The sequence below is a fragment of the Geotrypetes seraphini genome, chromosome 5 (genome assembly GCF_902459505.1).
Source record: "Geotrypetes seraphini chromosome 5, aGeoSer1.1, whole genome shotgun sequence".
NCBI classification, from domain to species: domain Eukaryota; kingdom Metazoa; phylum Chordata; class Amphibia; order Gymnophiona; family Dermophiidae; genus Geotrypetes; species Geotrypetes seraphini.
Window position 1 is genome coordinate 185,266,696 of NC_047088.1, and position 22,536 is coordinate 185,289,231.

Consider the following 22,536-nt stretch of genomic DNA (forward strand, 5'->3'; position numbering starts at 1 on the left):
AGGTCCCGCCTTCCAGCGAGGGTCCTCCTGCTTTCACTGACCTTGAGCCTCATCAGACCATCCTCATTTGGATTGTCTTTCGCCTCGAGTACACCTGCTTTATCTTCCCCTGAACTCTCCTCAGGTCAGATACCTCAGCAGAAGGTTCCCGCGCTGGTCCTCACCACTGCCACCTTGGAGCCTTTAGCCTCAGCAAGTGGTCCGGTTTCAGACATGGATCCACCTTTGCAGGCTTCTCTCCAGACCATGTTGGAGCAGCAATTTGTTCAGTTATTGAGCAAATATGGTTCTGCCTTGACAATGCCTCCTGTAATCCAGCCTGGGCAATCAGTCTCCTGCGAGGTCGAGTCCCTGCTTGTGCCTCGAGCTGAAGCTTCACAATCTATGCAAGGAGCAGAGTCATTGTGAGTGTCTGGTCTGGAATCTATACTCTCGATGCAAGGAGTAGATTCTTTGCGAGTGTCTCGATTGGAACCTTCTATGCAAGGAGCAGAGTCTTTGCGAGTGTCTTGACAGGAATCCGCACATTCCATACAAGAAGCAGAGTCTTTGGGAGTGCTTCGAGATTTCTCGATCCAAACCACTGAGTTTCGATCTACAGCTTTGAGCCCTATCCATTCACCAGTAGCGTTGCCTGTTTCTATACATAGGGCGAAGTTTCCTCGATCCTCGAGACCTGCTTCCAAGCACCACTCTCATTGCCGATCGAGGCCTTCATCGAGACATCCATCGAAGCGCAGATCTTCTAAAGAACAGCCTTCTTCATCTGGGCCTCATTCCAGACCTTCCAGTTCTTTGAGGCCCCAACTCCTCGCTCCAGGTCACCGCTTCCGGACCCTGAGGAGTCAGCTACTTTCATTACTTCCTCCAATTCTCCATATTTTTTGGATTGTCATTTCTCCAGAGAGGCTTCACCTTTGTTCCCCGCTCAAGGCACCTCGAGGTCATTGAGCCCTTCTCGAGGCAAGGCCTTGGCGGATCAGCTGATGATCTAGAATTTCAGTGCGATGCTGGTTCTAAATTCTCTAAGAAGTATTTCGAGGTCATGCATATCCCTCAACCTCCTGCAGAGTCACTTAAGCTTCCACTTAACAAGCTTTTATCTCAAGCTTTCAAACGTTGTCTGGAGACTCCTTATGCTATACCTGCTCTTCCAGGCAAATTAGGCTCGAGGTATAGATCTCTACACTGCAAAGGGTTTGAGAATTCACAATTATCTCCCCACTCCCTCCTTCTGGAGTCCTTTTTGTAAGGAACCCATCATTCCAAGGTCTATGCTACTGTTCCTTCTGGAAATGAGGATAAGACTATGTACAAGTTTGGCTGCTATCTATATCAAGTTCCTTATTGATCTTCTTCCAGGTTTTCTGAAGAACCTGGATTTACTTAGACATTTTGAGTTCTATGACATCACTACTACTTTGTCACAACTCGGATTGCATCTTCTCCAGTCATCTTATGATGCCTTTGAACTGTCGGCTAGGGCCACTGTTTTTTCTGTAGCACTGCGCCGCTTGGCCTTACTTCGCACCATTGCCATGGATCCTAATATTCAGGACCGTCTGGCTAACATTCCTTGTCAGGGCAATGGCCTCTTTGATGAATCCATAGAGGCTGCAACTAAGAAGTTGTCAGATCATGAAAAATCTTTTGCTTCCATTGTCAAACCAAAGCCAAGGTCAGCTCCTATAAAACCTTCATGCCCTACTATGGTTTTCCAGAGGCGTTATGCTCCAAAGTGGCTCCTTATACTCGAGCCCCTTCCAAGGAACCACAGCAACAGAAGCAACAAAAACCTCAGCATTCTGCTGCACCTAAGGCTTTGCAGCTTTTTTGACTGTCTAACAGAGCATAACTTCCATCCTTCTGCCTCTGTCCTTCCATCCCACAATAATCAGGGATGAAAACTCTCTTCATTTCACTCAGGTTCCACCAGAGCTTTCTCCAAGAGAGTATCCTTCCAATCCATCCCAGACCGACCTTCTTCTTCAGGAGCCTCAAGCTCTGCTTTGCCTTCATGACATCAAGGAAGTTCCCCTGGAACAGCAGAGCAGGAGATTTTACTCCCATTACTTTCTAGTTCCGAAGAAGACAGGCGATCAGAGACCCATTTTAAATATAGATCAGAGCGATTGGTTATGTTCTCTATATCTCAAGGAGGTTTTCTACTTGCATTGCTTCCATCCGATCTCCCGTCAGTATCTCAGATTTCAGGTGGGGAATCTGTATTATCAATACAGAGTGCTACCCTTTGACCTGGATTCATCTCCCAGAGTATTCACCAGGTGCCTGGTGGTGGTAGCAGCAGCTCTAAGGAACCATAGTCTCTAGATGTTTCCCTACCTAGACGACTGACTCCTCAAAGATTCAACATCTCAGGGGGTTATTGTAGCAACCCAAAGGACTACGTGGTTCCTACAAAGTTTGGGATTCGAAATCAACTTTCCTAAATCCCAACTTCAGCCCTCTCAGAATCTACAGTTCATCGGAGCTGTTCTGGACACTATCCAATTCCAAGTATTCCTTCTGCAACAACGTCTGGAAGTTCTCCTTCAACTCTGTCATGCAGTGTCTTCCCGCTCTTCAATCTCAGAGAGACACATGATGGTACTACTAGGTCACATGGCCTCCACAGTACATGTAACTTCTTTTGATAGCCTTCACCTCAGAATTCCTCAGTGGAGCCTGGCATCTCAGTGGATGCAGGTTTGTGACCGACTTTCTCGACACATTACAGTCACTCCTTCCTTGAGATAGTCTCTCCACTGGTGGATGCTCTCTTCCAATCTCTCCAGAGGCTTACTGTTTCTAATGCCCCCCATCAGAAGGTCCTTACAACAGATTCTTCGACCTACGCTTGGGGCGCTCATCTCGATGGTCTCCGTACTCAAGGCCACTGGACCAGTGAGGATCGTTGGTGTCACATCAATCTGTTGGAACTCAGGGCGATCTTCAATGCTCTCAAAGCTTTTCAACATCTTCTTTACAACCAGGTTGTCCTCATTCAGGCAAATAACCAATTTCCATGTACTATGTCAACAAACAGAGAGGGACGGGATCTTCCTCTCTTTATCAAGAAGCTATGAAGGTTTGGGACTGGGAAATCCACCACAACTTCCTAAAAGCTGTCTATATCCAAATTGCTTAGCGGACAACTTGAGTCATCTTCTGCAACCTCACGAATGGACACTCCATTCCTTGCCTCTGCATCACATTTTTTCACAGTGGGGAACATCTCAGATAGATCTCTTTGCAGCTCCCCACAACCACAAACTGCCTCAGTTCTGCTCGAGGTAGATGCTTTCCTACTGGAATGGACAAATCTCATCCTGTATGCATTCCCTCCGTTCCCTCTCATTCTCAAGACTCTTGTCAAGTTGAAGAACGCTCATGCCACCATGATTCTCATTGCTCCTCAGTGGCCGAGACAACCTCGGTACTCCCTTCTACTTCAACTCAGCAGCAGGGAGCCATATCTTCTACCAGTTTTTCTGTCTCTGCATCCACAGAGTCAAGGATCTCTGCTTTATCCCAACCTGCAGTCTCTACACCTGACAGCTTGGTACCTCTCAACATAACTCAACCTGTACGAGACATTTTAGAGGCTTCTAGGAAGCCTACCTCTAGCCAATGCTACCACCAAAAATGGACTAGATTTTCTACGTGGTGCATCTCTCGGGATAGGGAGCCTCAACATTCCTCCTTATTTTCTGTGCTAGATTATCTTTTGCTCTTATCCACCTCTGGCCTTAAGTCTACATCGATTTGAGTCCATCTCAGTGCAATTGCTGCTTTCCATCAGCCTATTGAAGGGAAACCCCTTTCTGCTCATCTGGTGGTTTCCAGATTCATGAAAGGACTTTTCAATGTCATACCTGCTCTCAAACCGCCTCTAGTGGTTTGGGATCTCAATGTTGTTCTTGCTCAATTGATGAAGCCTTCATTTGAACCAATGTCTACAGCTCATCTGAAGTTTCTCACTTGGAAAGTAGTGTTTCTCTTTGCCCTCACATCTGTTCAAAGAGTCAGTGAGCTGCAAGCTTTAGTTGCTGATCCACCTTTCACTGTGTTCCATCATGACAAGGTGGTCCTTTGTACTCATCCTAAATTCCTACCTAAAGTGGTTTCAGAATTTCATCTCAACCAATCCATTGTTCTTCCAGTGTTTTTCCCAAAGCCTCATTCTCTCCCTGGATAATCAGCTCTTCATACTCTGAACTGTAAACGTGCTTTGGCCTTCTATTTGGAACGCACCAAAACCACACAGAACTGCTCCTCAACTTTTTGTCCGAACAAGTTGGGACATCCAATCTCTAAGCATACCATCTCCAACTGGATGGCTGCTTGTATCTCTTTCTGCTATGCCCAGACTGGATTACAACTACAGAGTCGTATCACAGCCCATAAGTCAGAGCAATGGCAGCTTCAGTTGCTTTCCTCAGATTCACACCTATTGAGGAAATTTGCAAAGCTGCTCCTGGGTCCTCGGTTCATACTTTCACCTCTCACTATTGTCTGGATGTTTTCTCCAGACGGGATGGCCATTTTGGCCAGAGAGTATTACAAAATTTATTCTCCTAAGTTGCCAATGCTCCCACAATCCCATTCTGGTTAGCTTGGAGGTCACCCATATGAGAATAGGCTGCCTGCTTGTCCTGGGATAAAGCACAGTTACTTACTGTAACAGTTGTTATCCAGGGACAGCAGGCAGCTATTCTTACAACCCACCCACCTCCCCTGGTTGGCTTTCTCTGCTAGCTATCTGAATTGAGGAGACTCGCCCTGCGCTGGGCGGGAAGGCACTCGCACATGCGCAGTGCGGCTGACTCGAAACTTCTAAGTTTCTACAAGCAAATCTGCTTGCGAGGCTGTCTGCATCCGGGCTCCGTGGATGACGTCACCCATATGTGAGAATAGCTGCCTACTGTCCCTGGATAACAACTGTTACGGTAAGTAGCTGTGCTGTCTGTGTACAATATTCGCTGTCTGTGTACAGTCTCTTCCTCTGTAAACCGCTCTGAACTGCTTCTGGTATTGCAGTATACAAAAAAAAAATAAATAAATAAAGTTATTATTATATTTATATTTTGTATGTCTATATTAAGTTTTTGTTTATTGTGTTTGCATTTCATATTTTATGCATGTAGCTTTTATAAACCACTGAGTTTTTGGCGGTATATAAATTTTTAAAATAAATAAATAAATCTGTGGTCTGTGTGTATGAAAAGGACATGGTTTTCTATTAGCATTGACTGTACAGGATCAGTTGTTTGAGTGGTCAGTGGGTTCCCGCCAAATATTAGGGATAGCAAACTTTATGGAACTCTTTTCCCCTCTGTACCATCTTGTAGGAGGACAAAGTGAAATTGTGGTATTGAAAATAAGACATTTATTTCACTTATGACTAATGTGTATGAGATTCTTGCAACATATTCCATATATATGATATATTTTCAAATAACACTGAAAATTTTTTAATTTAAATTTTTTAAAAAATTAAACATTCTAAGAAATTTAATAACAGAAAATTCCACCATCCTAGCGAGAAACAAGATTGCCTTGCCTTCCAGAGTTTTTGTGCAGGCTCGCATAGGAAGTAAGGTGCCCAAGGTTTGTCTTGATCTCCAACAGGCATGCTGAAATAGTCCTTGAAGGCATTGCACATCTTAGCAGATGCTTTTATTAAGTACTTTTTCCCTCTTGTGTTGATAAATTGGCCACATATATAGCAAAATGCATCTGCCAGATGTTTGCACATTAGTAAAAGGGCCCTTAAGTTTACTCAGCTTAAAATCAATCTAGAATGTTCTGCATAAAAAGTAAATTTCAAAATATCAATGTCCTGGTTACAAAAGCAAAGTCTAAGGGAAATGATAGCAATTTTCTATACTTTTGTGGCATAGGCAATTAAGAAAGAGCACATTACCCAGGGGGAAAAAAAAAATTGTTACCTAGTGAAATGAGCCTGATTCATGCAGAGAAAAGTTATTTAGGGCTCCTTTTACAAAGCCATGGTAGAGGTTTCTACCACAGGCTGGCAAGGTAAATGCTCTGACGCTCATAAGAAATCTGTGAGCATCGGAACATTTACCTTGGCTCATGGTAGAAACCTCTACTGCAGCTTTGTAAAAGCCAGTGTTAATATGGTAAAATGGAAAAATGATTCATAATCATTTTCATGGCTAAAAGAAGGAACTTTGAGGCAATACATACAGTCAATATGATAGATATTAGCAGAATTGCAATGTAGCTGCTACTTAATTCAAAGTTTTTGTTTATATAATCCTTTATATTTGATAGTTTGTATGAAAGTGTAAATTAAATATCACTAAGAGATTTTGAAGTGGCATTTAAAGTGGATCTCAGTGCTATTAAATTTTATCTTGTTATGATGAGAGATGATATTCAGAATATCATTTCAAGTATATAAATTCACTGTCTCACTCACAGAAATACAATGAAAGAGTGATGTTATATTTTTCACTAGCAAAAGAGACCATAATAAACTACAATTCTGATTCATGAAGGCTCTTCCCCCATTCTGTGCTTAGAGGAAATATCCTCAGGGAATCAACCACCACAGCATTATAAATGCAAAGAACAAACGTAAAGTAGCAGTTAAGATTCTCATCCATTTGGGTTTTAAGAACTATTTTCTTTTTGAGATTTTGGTATAAATGTATTGTATCTATTCTGATATTCTTTTGGCTAGGAAGAGACTGAATTGTTAATTTCTTGATGTATTTATGGGATGGAGTTTGTAAGGTTATTTAGTTGATTTACCCATTAATAATTGAAAGCGATATCTCTATTTCTTTGCATTTTTGTTTACTTCTTTTTGATTTATAATTCATTCCCCTCTCCCCCCCTTTTATAAAAGCGCAATAGTAGTTTTTAGCACAAGTCGGCGCACTGAATGCTCTGTGCTGCTCCCGATGCTCATAGGAACTCTATGAGAGAGTGTTCAGCGCGCCGACCTGCACTAAAAACCGCTATTGCATTTTTATAAAAGGTGGGGGGGGAGTTTGTTTCTTAAAATGTGCATGTGGAGAGTTCTTTGATTTATTTTTTTATTATTTTGTTTGTATTATCATAATTTCATGTTGTCTATTATTTGAAATTGTTTTTACAAATGTTAATGAAAAAAAAATTCATTTGCACTGTTTTCCTTTTGCCTTCTTCAATGTTTAGTTTGCCCTATCCTGAGCCCTTGCAAGTGTAGAAGAGAAAAAGGGCAAAAAAGCCCCTCCTTTTACTTAGCTGTGATAGCGTTTTTAGAGTGTGCTTAGCGCATGCTGAATTTCCCCGCACGCTAGGCCCTAACGCCAACATTGAGCTGGCGTTAGTTCTAGCCATGTAGCATGGGTTTAGCGCGCGCTAAAATTCTGCGTGCACTAAAAACGCTATTGCAGCTTAGTAAAAGGAGCCGCACGATGTGAAGGAATCAGAAGAAGAAAAAGAGAAAAAGGATCTATGGAGCAAAGAAACATAGAAACATGATGGCAGATAAAGGCCAAATGGCCCATCCAGTCTGCCCATCTGCAGTAACGTCCATGTCTGTTGCACTTATCCTATATTACCTGTAAAACATGACTTGTATTACCTGTAAAACAAGGCCTGGATTCTCTAAATGGTGCCCCTGTTGGCGGTCATCTTAAAAACAGCCGTTGATTGTGTGAATGGCACCTCCGGAAAATGTAAGCGCCAGAAATGTAGGCGAGGGTTTTCAAGGCCTACATTTCAGTGACTACCTTTGCTGTGAATCACGGCTACAGAGGTGCTTTATGGCATCTACTGCCACTACCGGCATTAGCCATGCCTACAATGGCATTAGGTATCATAAAGCACCTACATAGCATGATTCCGGCATCATTTTTTTTAGATGTATGTAGGCATCTGGAAATATCTTTTAAAATAATTTTTAAACGGCGTTTCCCCCTTACTGCAGTTTGGTAAAGGGCCCCTTAGAGACTTATTTACAAAGCTCTGTTAAAGGGAAATACTTTTAAAACTAGTAGGAGGAAATATTTTTTTCACTCAGAGAATAGTTAAGCTCTGGAACGCTTTGCCAGAGGATGTGGTAAAAGCAGTTAATGTAGCTGGTTTTTAAAAAGGTTGTGCCAAGTTCATGGAGGAAAAGTCCATAGTCTGCTATTGAGCCACTGCTTGCCCTGGATCGGTAGCATGGAATATTGCTTCTATTTGGGTTTTTGCCAGGTATTTGTGGCCTGGATTTGCCACTGTGAAGACGGAATACTGGGCTAGATGGACCATTGCTCTAAATCAATAAGGTTATTCTTGTATTCTTAAATTATTTTCCATGATATTTATTAAAAGGTAATAATTTAGAACTGCAATTTAGCAAATTTCACATTTGAGCTGGGAAGATGCATTGCTGTGGCCATAACAGTGTATATGCTCCTTACCAAGGAAAATGCACAAGAGAAGCAACAAACTCTGCACCAGACCAAGACGGATACAAAAAGGAGCAGAAAAGACCAGACCTTCAAGCTGAAAGATATACTTTAATGACAACCGTGTAAAGTGGAACATGAAACTGAACCTGGCACGGACCATGTTTCAACTGCAGAGCTTGTATCAGGAGTACTAAAAAATAAACCCCCTCCTTTACTAATGTGTAGCGTGGGTTTTAGCGCTGGCAGCAGTGATAACAGTGGTAAAGGAGGGGGGAAAAGTGAAAATAAAAATGCAATAAATAAATAATTAACCCATCCCCCTCTTTTATCAATCTGCATTAGGGTTTTTTATTGCAGGCCGCAGCAGTAAAAGCTCCAACACTTTCTATGAGCATTGGATATTTTACCACCGCAGTCTGCGATAAAAATCCTTAATGCGGCATGATAAAAGGGGGGTAAATAAAGAACCTACATATGTTAAAATAATACAATAAAAGGAATATGTACACACTTCCTGTTCCTTTTATTGTGTAATTTTAATATATTTAAGTAAACTTCTTGGTCCTTTTATTGTATTATTTTAACTTATGCAGGTCCTTTATTTAATTATTTATTGTATTATTATTATTATACAGTATATTGCAGTTTTATTTTTATTTTTTAGGACTGCAGGCTCTGCAGTCAAAATACAGTCCATGTCAGACCCGGTTTCATGTTCCACTTTACTTGGCTGTCATTAAAATATATCTTTGGGCTTAAAGTTCTGGTCTTCTCTGCTCCTTTTTGTATCCAGCCTGACCAAGGAACTGGGCAGTGCACAGTTGTGGTCCAGGCACTAGCCCGAAGCAAAGTTATTCCCTCAACACAAATCAGCCCACAAAAAAGCAGATTTCCTGCATACTGCTCTTCAAAAAAAAGTCCCTCTGTTCCTGCTGGTGCACTTTGAAAAAGTTAACTATGCCTCTTGCCATTTATTTAACTTTCTGGTGAATATTATAGATCATAAGGGTTATTGTGATTCAAATTATGCCTTATTAAGTTGCATTGCATATTTTCCTCATGCTGAGCCAAATTTTAATTGCAATATTGATAACATCATCAACACTTTAACACTCATTATGTGTTAAAGCAGATTTAACGTGCTGTACATTCCAAAGTCAGTCTTCATCATGCATTGCTGCATTATCACGTATTAGTGTTCCCGCTAAGGTGCGCTGGCCTGCGCTCGCGCACAAAATATTACATCGCAGCGCAAAGTTTCTCTTCACAGCGCACACACGCGTCGCAAAGGTAAGGGAAGGGAAGGTAAGGGGACGCATTGGGGGGATTGCACTTCCCCACAATTGCCATGCTTCGGTTCCTCTTCTTCCTTCCTTCCTCCCCCCCCCCCCCCCGCGGGACTCTGCGGCACCATCAACTCTTACTCCCTCTAATGTCGGCCCTGCAGCTCCAGACTTCCTCGCACCTTCTCCCCTCCCCCTTTGGATCGCTATTATTTTAAATGTTATAGCCGCGGAGCTGTATCCATCAGTGGAGATGTCTAACCTCGGCCTGCCCCGGAACTCTTACTGCAACAGTGACTTCCTGTTCCTGCCTAGACGGGCGGCTGCTGCAGTAAGAGTTCCGGGGCAGGCCGAGGTTAGACATCTCCACTGATGGATACAGCTCCGCGGCTATAACATTTAAAATAATAGCGATCCAAAGGGGGAGGGGAGAAGGTGCGAGGAAGTCTGGAGCTGCAGGGCCGACATTAGAGGGAGTAAGAGTTGATGGTGCCGCAGGGTCCCGCGGGGGGGGGGGGGAGGAAGGAAGGAAGAAGAGGAACCGAAGCATGGCAATTGTGGGGAAGTGCAGAGCTGCAGGGAAGAGTGTTGCGGTACCCAGCTGGAGGGAGAAGGAAGATGAGGGAGGGAATTAAAGGAGATGCCAGGGCTTGGAGCATAGGAGGAAGGTATGCCAGTCTAAGGGAAAAGGAAGGGGGAGATGTGAGAGCATGGAGGGGGAGCGAAAGATGGAAGAAAAGGAAAGGAGAGAGATGCTAGAGAATCAGGGAAGGGGAGATACCAGACTATGAGGAGAGGTGTGGGAGAGGGAAGGCGAGGAGAGAGATGCCAGACCAATGGGGTGAAAGGAGAGATGGAAGGGGGAGGCATACAGTTTCTGGAAGGGGCATAGAAGGAGAGAAGATGCCATATAGGGGAAGAGAGACGGCAGACAGTGAATGGAAGGAAGAGAGTTACAAGAAGATGAGGAAAGGAGAAACCACAGAAGACAAAGGTAGAAAAAAATTTCTATTTATTTATTGCTTTAGGAGACATGTGTCACTGTTTCTGTGAAGCATTGTATGCAGAGTCCAGCTTCTTGCTGGTTCAATTTAACCTTTGTCTATGTATTTTTATTTTATCCCCCCTTTTACAAAACTGTGAAGCGTTTTTAGCACCAGCCTTGGTGGTAGCAGCTCTGATGCTCAGAATTTTATGAGCATCAGAGCTGTTACCTCCGTAGCTAAAATCCACACTACAGTTTTGTAAAAGAGGGAGGGGTTAGTTTGTGATTACATATTCCTTACTAGGCGAAGGTGTTTTCTGTGTTCTGTGTGTTCGAAAGACATGGTTTTCTGTTAGGATTGACGGTGTAGGATTGATCTGTGCTGGTCTGGCTTGTTTAGTTTTACAATGGGTGTATTGATGTACTGCTCACTGCAATATGTAAGATGCTGCCTTTTCCTAGGTACTCATGTGTGACGTGTGGTTTGTTACTAAAAATCATGTTTTTCTTACAGATGGGGGGGGGTGCCAAAAAATGATGGGCCCCGGATGTTACATATGCTAGGTACGCCACTGTATGTAAAGATACCAGAAAGCTGGCGTAGCAAAAACTTCTAAGTTTTGAGTATTTAACCCTCCCACAATCTCACGGGCACTCGTTTCAAGTTTATTGAGATTTTGATTTAAACGCAATATCAAATATTTTCAATGCGTATAACAAAAATAAATTTGGGGAAATAAATAAAACCATTTGAACCAGTGTTCCCGCTAAGCTGCGCTGGCGTGCGCTGGCGCACAAAATATTACATCGCAGCGCACACGTTTCTCGTCACAGCGCACGATCGGAAGAGGCGTACGGCAGATGGCAGGGCGGCGAGAGGAGAATCGGGCGAGTTGGCTCATAACTTGCTGGCGCCCGATATTTTTGGCTCACGGTGAAAAAAGTTTGCTCACAACACCCGCCCGCTTAGAGGGAACACTGATCACGACTCAATAATTAGGCCTCGCTCTACACAATCAAAAGGCAGAACATCTTGATGTCAAATGCACAACATGGTGTCTAAAGAAACTGCTGATGAATTCTGAGTTCCTTTAGGATTAAGGTCACAGAGACTTTGAACATCAAAAAAAAAAATAATGTATGATCTTTTCTCGCTGTCTTAATTAAATATATATCTAGAGTTGGGATAATTAACCTTGATTTTTTTTTTTTTTTATTCGATTAATTTGCTATACCTCAGTGACTTGCTATCACTCTCCATTAATTCATGGCATGCTTTTTGCCTGGTAGGAAACTGCTGCTTCTGCTATCCTCCCCTGCATGCTAATGTTAACCTGAAGCAAGCCAGGCAGGAGAAAAGGTAGATCAAGTGCTGGCGAAGCATAATGCTGCTTTTAACCATTTCTTTCAGCAATGTCTGCTGGAAGGAATACTTTGAGCTCACTTGCATTTTGATCTAATTTAATCTGAGCTATGCTTTTAAAGCCAAAGAAATAAGTCAAAAGAAAGCGAGTATAATGAACGTCACTAAGATTACAAGGCCTTATAACCAGACTGTTATCAGGTTATGTCAGATTTCTTAGAAAATGCCAGCTGCCTGCATGTTGTTTTGTTCACTCATGGGCCGATGCTCAAAGCGAAGTGATGTTAAAAAAAACTGTATGGAAATGATATGTTTTTGCTATGAGATTGGCCCTGGCTATGGTATGTGCAATATTCCATACAAGAATCGGAATGTCGATGTTCTCCGTTGCAAGTGTGAAGTCTCGGAATGCTCTGACTGCACAATTACGTCTATGCAAGCCAAAAGAGGTGTTTAAGAAATTATTGAAAACATATTTGTATCAGCTGACCCACATCATCTCACGCACTTCATCCTACTTAAACTTCAGAAAAATACTAAAAACTAATCTTTTCACCCGATTCATACCCTAAGACCCCTATGCCCACTCTGGCCCCTTCTATCTCACCATGTCCTTTACGCAGATTGTCTTGACCTTCTTCCCTGTACCATTTTTTTCATTGCCATAATTGTACCCATCATTGCTGACTGTATCATCCTTCGCCGATTGCACCACTGTTCGCTGATTATTCTATTTTTTTCTCTCTGTTTGTACCATTTTTTCTCTGCCACCTATTTTCCCTGATTGTAACATTGTACCATTTCGCTGATTGTCCAGCCCTTCTTCGTTGTAAACCGCCTCGAACTACTATGGCTTTGGCGGTATATAAGAAATAAAATTATTATTATTATTCATAGAATTCTGCCTGAAATAATATGTGATGTGTCAGATGTTTTCATTTTTTGTATGTTGATTGTACACTGGTTTGGTTTAAAGCATTATATACATTTTTAAATAAATAAATATGTGCAGTTAATTGGCGCTAAGAAATGAAAGTAAGGGGAAGATCATGCCTGGCACATTTGCACAAAGGGTTTGTGGTGAGTTCAGCTCACGTACACATGCCCAGTTAGCTTTTATGCATGCAGCACCACCCCTCCCGACGTGTTTCAAAACCTTCCTCAGGGTCGGGGTTGAATCAACAGGATCCCAATATTCAATTTACAGCTAATATACATCAGACAGAGATAGCATTTATGGATTTGAAAATCATGAAGGAACAGGGGACATTAGAGACCACTTTATTCTGAAAGCTGACAGATAGGAATAGCTTTCTGAAATACCATAGTTTCCATCCAGACCAGCTGAAAAAGAGTCTCCCGATCAGTCAATTTTTACGTCTTTGAAGGATTTGCCGCTCTATGGAGGAATTTTGAATACAAGCATGGACTATGAAACAGAGGTTCACCCAACAAGGATATCTAAGACAAGTCATTCAACAAGCATACCTGAGAGCCAAGTATGCTCAGAGGGATTTGCTGTTGGAGTAAAAACAGAATAGAACAACAAATGACTCTGTTATGTTTGTTCAAAAATTTCCCCCCCTCACGTCTAAAATCAACAAAATAATTTTAACATACTGGCATGTTGCACAATTAGTGTGTGATACTACTGGGGACAAACCATTATTCTCCTATCGTAGAACAAAAACATAAAACTGGTGAATTTGTGCATTCAAGTAAATAAACAATGACAGTGGAAAGGGCACCATACTAGTTGTAGGAATTGCCAATGGTGTCCCTTTACTATGATGAGTGATCATTGGATAGACCCTAATACAGAGAAAATCTATCAAGCACTGTCGATAATCGATTGTAACACCTCTCATGTTATTTACATAATCCAATGCCCATGTAAATGGCCATCTAGTCACACCACCAGACCTATTAAAATCAGATTGAATGAGCATAAATCACGTGTTCACACCCAGAATGAAACTGCCCCTTTAGTATATTATTGGACTTTAATGAGTCATATTTGCAGGATTTAAAATGGTGAATTATAGATACAGTTAAAGTGGGATGGGAGAGAGGTAATTTTGAGAGAACTTTAAACTTGAAAGAGCTTAGGTGGATATTCGAATTAAACACTATTATGCCAAATGGCCTGAAAGAAAATTCAGAATGGATGGCGGCAACAGTTTAAAATGGTGTTTAAATGACTTCATGTTAAAGGTGTATGAATTGACATTGAGGTGGGTGTAGCTTTAAGAATTCTTTGCAGCAACTCTGCTTTTAACATCCTTAATGACATCAGGGATTCCTCCTTTAACTGAGTTGAACGCCTTGGCCATTTTGAAATGCATGGCGGAAGTTCTTAATCGCAGTAATAGTCACATCTAAGCAATGCTTGGTAAGAGAAAATTTATTATTTAGTATGCACGGTGTGGACATAGAGAATAAAAGTAAGGATTGGATAGGACTGGTAGAACTTTATCAAAATATATATATTTCTTTGCAGTGCGAGTATACAATATACAATCCCGACCCTGAGGAAAGTTTTGAAACACGTCAGAAGGGGTGGTGCTGCATGCATAAAAGCTAAATTATATATATTTTTTAAATAAGTAAAACGTGTTTGTTGAAATGAAAAACAAATAAACAAGTTAGTAAGAATAAAGAAAATAAAAAAATCAGATTAAGAAGGACCGATGAAAATTTGAGCCACTTGTGAGTTATGGTGCCCACTTATCTATCTGAGGAACCTAGTAATGATAGTTAAGATATAAGATGATGAATGTGCCTTGCAGGACAATACTATAATAATAATAATCTCAGTGAGAATACTTTGATTGTGATATCGAATACTTGACAAACTTCAGCATATGAGTTTAAAACACTTCCAAGACGTGAATAGAGCCAAAACATTATGTCATTTGAATGAACATTTTCATGTACTTAAAATATATGCTTGAGATGTGTTTGTGCACACTGCCTCCTTGTATGCAAATAGATCTCAAGCATATTCATTGGGAAAATCCTGAAAACTCAATTGGTTTATAGCCTTCAAGGACCAAGGTTGCCCACTCCTGGCTTACAGAATATCAACTAGTGGAGAAGTTTGCACTACGCACCATGTTTTGATGACATGTACTTTGACAATGGATGTTCTCATGGGTTGAGTTTGGTAAGACAAACGGAACCAACAAGTACTGCAGTGAAAATGCGTAGTAAAAAACCAAAACAAAACTGCAGAGAAATGTACAGAGTATAGGAATTTATTCAATAAAAGCAATAAAAACAACAAAAATCATAAAAACATATATCACATATATAAAATAAGTACATAAGCTATAATATTTATATCCAAAAGCTGGTCCTAATATTTGTGTGGACCGTACCTGATATGGTCCGTGTTTCGAAAAAACACTTCTTTCTCATAGTGCAGCACCTTTGGCAGGAGATTTTCACGCCTGTTCAACTTTGATTTTGGTTATTTATCCAATCTGGTTTTCTGATATTCAACGTACTAACATTCGGGACCACTGAGGAAGAAGTGTTTTTTCGAAACACAGACCATGTTGGGTCCGGGTCACACGAATATTAGGACCAGCTTTTGGATATAAATATTGCAGCTTATGTACTTATGTGATACACGTTTTTATGATTTTTGTTGTTTTTATTGCTTTTATTGAATAAATTCCTGTACCCTGTACATTTCTGTGCAGTTTTGTTTTGAGCTTTTTCATGGGTTGAGTTTGGGCAATAGTAAGGAAAGAGCATGCAGATATATGTTTATTTACTGTAAACTTTCAACAAAATGTTTGACTATTAGAAAGACATTATGGTAAGAGTTTATTTCCTTGCATATTCCAGTGGCTAAGATTTTGTTAGTATAGTGTAGCACACCTGTTTATCCAGACAGAAGTGATTGCTTGGCAGGCAACATGAAAGCAAAATGTCATTATTTGGACAGCTGAAATTAAGGATAAAGAGCTTCTGATGATAATACTGTGAGATAGTTTTTATTGGCAGCTGTTTTTAAGAGTATGGATGAAAACAGAGAACAATGAAATTCTTAATTTTTGCCTCTCAATGCAAATGCACAGATTGGAAGTTGATCTGAGTTTAGTTGAAACAAGGCTCACGATTTGAATGATCACTTGCATAGACATTGAGGGCCATTTTAGAAAAGGACCTCTAAATCCAATTTGGACATTTCCCACAAAACGTTCAAAATAGGAAGCATAGAAATGTCTATTTTCAAAAGTTGAATCGCAAAACATCCCCCCCAAAAAATATATATATTTTTTTAAATCAAATAGTGGGATGTCTTGAGCAATAGGACACCTAACTTTTTACCTCATTTTCAACCACAGAAACGTCCAAGTTGAATATGTCCAAATCCAGACCATTTGGACATGGGTGTGGCCCTCATTATGATGGACTGGCCATACAGACAGGCCAACAGAGCAGTGGGACACCTTAGAAGGCACTACTGTGAACTTCACATAAAGGGTGCCAGAAGTACATCTCATCATAACCCCCTTATATTTTATGGTTATCCCTTCAGAACTCCCACAAAACATCCTCCAAGGATTCAAGACAAAGTTAGACAAGTTTCTGCTGAACATGAACGTGCGCTGGTAGGGCTAGTCTCAGTTAGGGTGCTGGTCTTAGACCAGAGGGCCGCCGCGTGAGCGGACTGCTGGGCATGATGGACCACTGGTCTGACTCAGCAGTGGCAATTCTTATGTTCTTATACTAGACTCACCTGTCTACCACCCCAATAGCCTTTATGGCTGCAGGTGGCATCTATATACTACTACTACTACTATTAATTATTTCTATACATATGTAGTGCTGTACAGAGTCACAAAGAAGACAGTCCCTGCTCGAAAAAGATTACAATCTAAACAAACAAGACATACAAATAGGATGTCATGGATAAAATTAAGTGGAACAATTAATCTGCTGTATATAGCAGTATAGTAGAGTTTGGGTGGCCTCATACCTCCCACCATAAATGTAGTGGTTAGAGTGGCTTATGGGCCTGGCTCTTCCTTTCTTTGGTTCACTAGGTCACCAACAAGTTACTTAAAACACCTGTGTGATACTCTACTAGACTTTCCCATACTAGGTGATACTGTTCTAGAGACAGATATGTACTCTTACATTCTGATTTTTTTTGGGGGGGAGGGGGGTCAGTGACCAGTGGGAGAGTGGGGGGGATCATACCTTCATGTATCCAGAGATCATCTCATCAGTTTGGGGTCCTTTCTGGCATGTAGACATAGAAACATGATGGCAGATAAAGGCCAAATGGCTCATCTGGTCTGCCCATCCACAGTAACCATTATCTCTTCCTCTCTCTAAGAGATCCCACTTGCCTATCCCACACCTTCTTGAATTCAGACAGTCTCTGTCTCCATCACTTCTACTAGGAGATTGTTCCATGCATCTACCACCCTTTCTGTAACAAAGTATTTCCTTAGATTACTCCTGAGCCTATCACCTCTTAATTTCATTCAATGCCCTCTCATTCCAAAGCTTCCTTTCAAATGAAAGAGACTCGACTCATACACATTTACACCAAAAAGATGATCCAGTGTCCTTACTTCAAGTTGACAATGCCAGCATCTATTAGATTTTGAGTATCCAATTTTTGTAAATGAATAGGGGTCCAAAATATTTTATATAACAAAATAAAACCAAGCTTGTCTCATAGGTGCTGATGCTGTACATCTTATTTTCCAAGTCCAAATCCGTGGCCATTGCGTAGCAGAAATACTCTGTTTTGTTTCTATGCTCCAAATGTCTCTCAAACTTGTTTTGGGATGTTTTTGCCAAATATTCAGATATTAATTTATACCACTTGGCGGCCTGATGCCCTTGAAAATCTGTCTGGAATCATAGACCAGGCAAACTATACTGACTTTTTAAATTGCACCAGTCAGGGAACCGATTCTGAATGACCTGTTTCAACTGCAACCATTTATAACCTTGAGATTTTGAAATATCAAATGATTGTTGTAACTGTAATAAAGATACCATTTTTCCATTCAAAATTACATCATTTAGGGGTCCTTTTATCAAGCTGCGGTAGGGGTTTAACGCGCGTAATACCGCGCATTAAACCGCCTGCCGTGCTAGCTGCTAACACCTGCACTGAGCAGGCGTTAGTTTTTTAGCCGGCTGCGGAGGTTAGCACGTGATGAAATGTCTGACGCGCTAAGCCCGCTAGCGCAGCTTGATAAAAGGACCCCTTAGAGTACAAATACCTGCCAGCAACCAATGTTTCCAGAGGATTTTAGACTCGCCAATTTGTTTCTAGGAATTTAACCATAGGGACTGACATTTAGTTTGCTGTATCGGGATATGAGTTCAAGAATCAATAAATTTTAACATAGGTATTTTTAATATCTCTATCATATCTCCCCTCTCCCACCTTTCCTCTAAAGCAGGGGTAGAGAACTCCGGTCCTCGAGAGCTGTATTCCAGTCGGGTTTTCAGGATTTCCCCAATGAATATGCATTGAAAGCAGTGCATGCAAATAGATCTCATGCATATTCATTGGGGAAATCCTGAAAACCCGACTGGAATATGGCTCTCGAGGATCGGAGTTCCCTACCCCTGCTCTAAAGTATGCATATTAAGATCTTTAAGTCTGTCCTCATAAGCCTTGTGATGAAGACCATGCACCATTTTAGTAGCTTTCCTTTGGACTGACTCCAGAGGAAAGCTTTTTACATCTTTTTGAAGGTGCGGTCTTCAGAATTGTACATAATATTTTAAATAAGGTCTCATCAGAGTCTTATACAGGGGCATCAATACTTCCTTTTTCCTACTGGCCATACCTCTTCCTATGCATCCTAGCATCATTCTAGCTTTCAACCTGTTTGGCCTCCTTAAGACCATCACAAACAATCACACCCAAGTCCTGCTGTTTTGTGCAGGTTTTTGCATCCAAATGCATAACCTTGCATTTCTTAGCATTAAAAATAAGCCGCCAAATTTCAGACCATCCATCAAGCTTTGCTAGGTCCTTTATGATCAGGGATGTTTACTCTTATTGCAGATTTTGGTATCATCTGCAAAGAGGCAAATCTTATCTGACAGCCCTTCAGCAATATCGCTTATAAAAATGTTAAAAATAACAGGCCCAAGACCAGAACCTTGAGGCACACCACTGGTAACATCCCTTTCCTCAGAGCGATCTCCATTAACCACTACCCTCTGTCATTTTCCACTCAACCAGTTCTTGATCCAGCCCATCACTTTGGGACCCATCCCGAGGTCACTCAGTTTATTTATTAGATGTCTGTGTGGAACACTGTCAAAGGCTTTGCTAAAATCTAAATACACGACATCTATCACACTACCTCTACCAATTCTCTGGTCACCCAGTCAAAGAAATCAATCAGATTTGTATGACAAGACCTACATCTAATGAATCCATGTTGCCTCTGGTCCTGTAATTCACCAGATTCCAGAAACTTTACCATTCTCTGTTTTCAAAGTGTTTCCATTAATTTGCTTACCACAGAAGTAAAACTTACTGGCTTGTAATTCCCTAATTCTTCCTTACTTCCACTTCTAAAACAGGTCTAGCTCAGAATGTCCAAGTTCTGACCAGTACGTCTTGGGAAAGTTTAATTATCGCTTCAAGCATCTGCCCAAAGCATACCCATAATACACCTCCCAACATGCCCTCTGGAACACTGGATGCACAATGGGCAAAATGCCTCGCTACACATCCAGAAAAACAGCTTTGAAAATCAGCATATGGACATCTCGGTGATTAGGACATCCAAGTGCTGACTTATGACAGGTTTTGGATATTTTTATTTTTTTATCATGAGCCCCTTATCATAAGGGAGTTCCAGAAAGATCCAGCTTGCTTTCTCCAATTCAATAATTTAAGAGCTAGGGCTCCATTACCCCAAAATGTTATCTTAGGAAAAGGTAGAGCAAAAGGTGGTTACCAGTTTAAGTGTATAAAAGCAATCACATATTGTGCTGGAAAAAAAATTGAAGCTCATTGCCTGGCAGCCAATATTAACATTAGTGTTCCCTGAACACACATCACCTCTAGCTGTGGTCCCCCTGATTCCCAAGGTACCTTTCCAGGTAACTGCATTCCCCTGGCCTTTCTGGTCTAAGCTTAAAAAGTAATTACTGTCTGCAGAGGAACACCAGTGCTGCAGCCATTCTAACAGGCTGCCTGTGGCCTCTGCTGCACTTTTCCTCTGCCATGGTCCCGCCCCTCATCTGATGTAACATCCTGTTTCAATCTGGGATGGACCGCGGTAGAGAAAAAGCATAAAGGAGGCTGTGGGCAGCCTGTTAGAATGGCTGCAGCACCACTGATCCTCTGCAGACAGTAATTACTTTTTAAACAGACTGGAAAGGCCAGGGGGGCCCTAAAACCATGGGGCTGAGGGCAACTAGTGTGTCTGTGGTCCTGTGAGATCCCCAAAATATTGGGGGTGATCAGGCACCCAGAGCACCCACAGAGCTGGCACCTATGGATATGCCAATTAAGCCAATTTTTAAAAAATGCCGCACACTGATTCCAAAGATAGGCATTGCTAGACATCCTTTATTAGGTGACCCTCGGCACCTAATGTTGGCGTCCTATACAGAATCTGACCCATAGTGGCCAGCCTCACAACTAAAATTTGTGTGACCATTTACATCAACTAAAACCTGGAAGGCTCGTGCCTAGATTCTGCGTGGACCAGGCAAATTCTATAACAGTGCATGTAACTTTTAGGAATGCCCTGACCCACCTATGCCCCTCCCATGGCCTTTGCTTTTTTTGAGATCTGTATATTAGAACTTATGTGCATGACTTTATAGAAAACTGAGTATATAAGTTCTAATTCATGCTCATAATTGCTTGCTAGTGGCCAATTATTGGTGCCAATTGACTTGTTGTACTATTAAGTTATGCACGCAATTTGGCCGTGTGACCAAATTTGCATGCACACCTTTAGTCGCCATATATAGAATCCAGGAGAAAATGCATACTAGAGACCAAAACACTCGTCATCCTGCCAAGTGCTTTCTAATCTAAGTGCCAGTGGTGGCTTTAGAGTAATCAACAAATCCCTAGAAAATTTATCCTGGTGCCTGGAATTTTGTGTCCTGCTGAGGGATTTTCTTTTTTTCTTTTTCTTGTATGTTTCGCTACCAAAACAGGTTTTCCTTTGAACAGTGTGACTCAGCTCAGGTTTCAGACATGCAGTACGAGGGTGGTTTGAAAATTTTGGTAAAAAAAAAAAAAAGCAAGTTAAACAAAGTAGTCTCCGCCGAGAGCTATACACTTGGGGTTCCTTTTATTAAGCTGCGATAGCATTTTTAGTGCATGCTGAATTGCTGCAAGCCCTAAACCCACGCTACGCAGCTAGAACTGACGCCAGCTCAATGCTGACGTTAGCATCTAGTACGTGCGGCAACTCAATGCGCGCTAAAACCGCTATCGCAGCATAATAAAAGGAGCCCTTAGTCCAGCGAGTTTCTAGTTTTTTTGATATCATAGGAAAAATAGCTTATTAAGAAAACTGGAAACTCGCTGGACTAAGTGTATAGCCCTTGATGGAGACTACGTTGTTAAATTGCTTTTTTTTTATCAAGCTTATATAGAGCTCTCTGCTACTCTCACAGTTTCTGTTTTTGTAAGATTTGAGACCATGAGACACACTTCCCATGATACTAGAACTCCCCATAATAAAAATCATGAAAATGCCATTTCCAAAAATTATTAGATTTAATTATAGCCATCACACACAAAAAAAAACAATCACCCAAATAGATTAAGCTTTGGTAATTAAGATTTTATATGGCCCTTGATGCAGGCATTTACAGAAAAATGATCATGCTGGGTCGTTTTATTAGATTCGAGAAAGATGTGCTCTAATTAAAGGCCTCCTGTGAAACTGCTTGCATTCTTCTTGCCTACTAAATGTATCACACTTCTCTGAAATGTGCTATTTAATTTAATTTTAAAATGTATACCTCAGTGCTTATGGGAATAGCTGCTATTATACAATGACCACTGAAAAGCACTTGGCTGCCAAACAGCAGAGATGGCTATGGCTGACTCCTGACTTTCTAACTGAGCATCCGTAGGCCATGAGGAGGATCATTAAAATGCAACTCTGATGATGGCATCTATGGAGGCATTAAAGGAGAACATCTGGGGACAGCTGCATCTTATTCTGTCTGCCAAAGACTGCAGGAGCCAGTCTTTACTAGAAAGAAAAGTAGGAAACACAGGCTGTACATTATGGGGCAAATTCTATAAACGGCGTCCCAATTGTAGGCGGTGGTAGGTGTCCTACCATTGCCTAGCCAGCCAATTGGGACGCACTTTAAAAAAAAAAAAAAAGCCCCAAGGAGGGTCACCTACATTATATGCCTTTTCATTAGCCAAGGAAGGTGCGTAGGACCACCTAAGCTCACCTAAGGCTAGGCATGGGCATGGCGAACTTAGGTAGCCCTAGG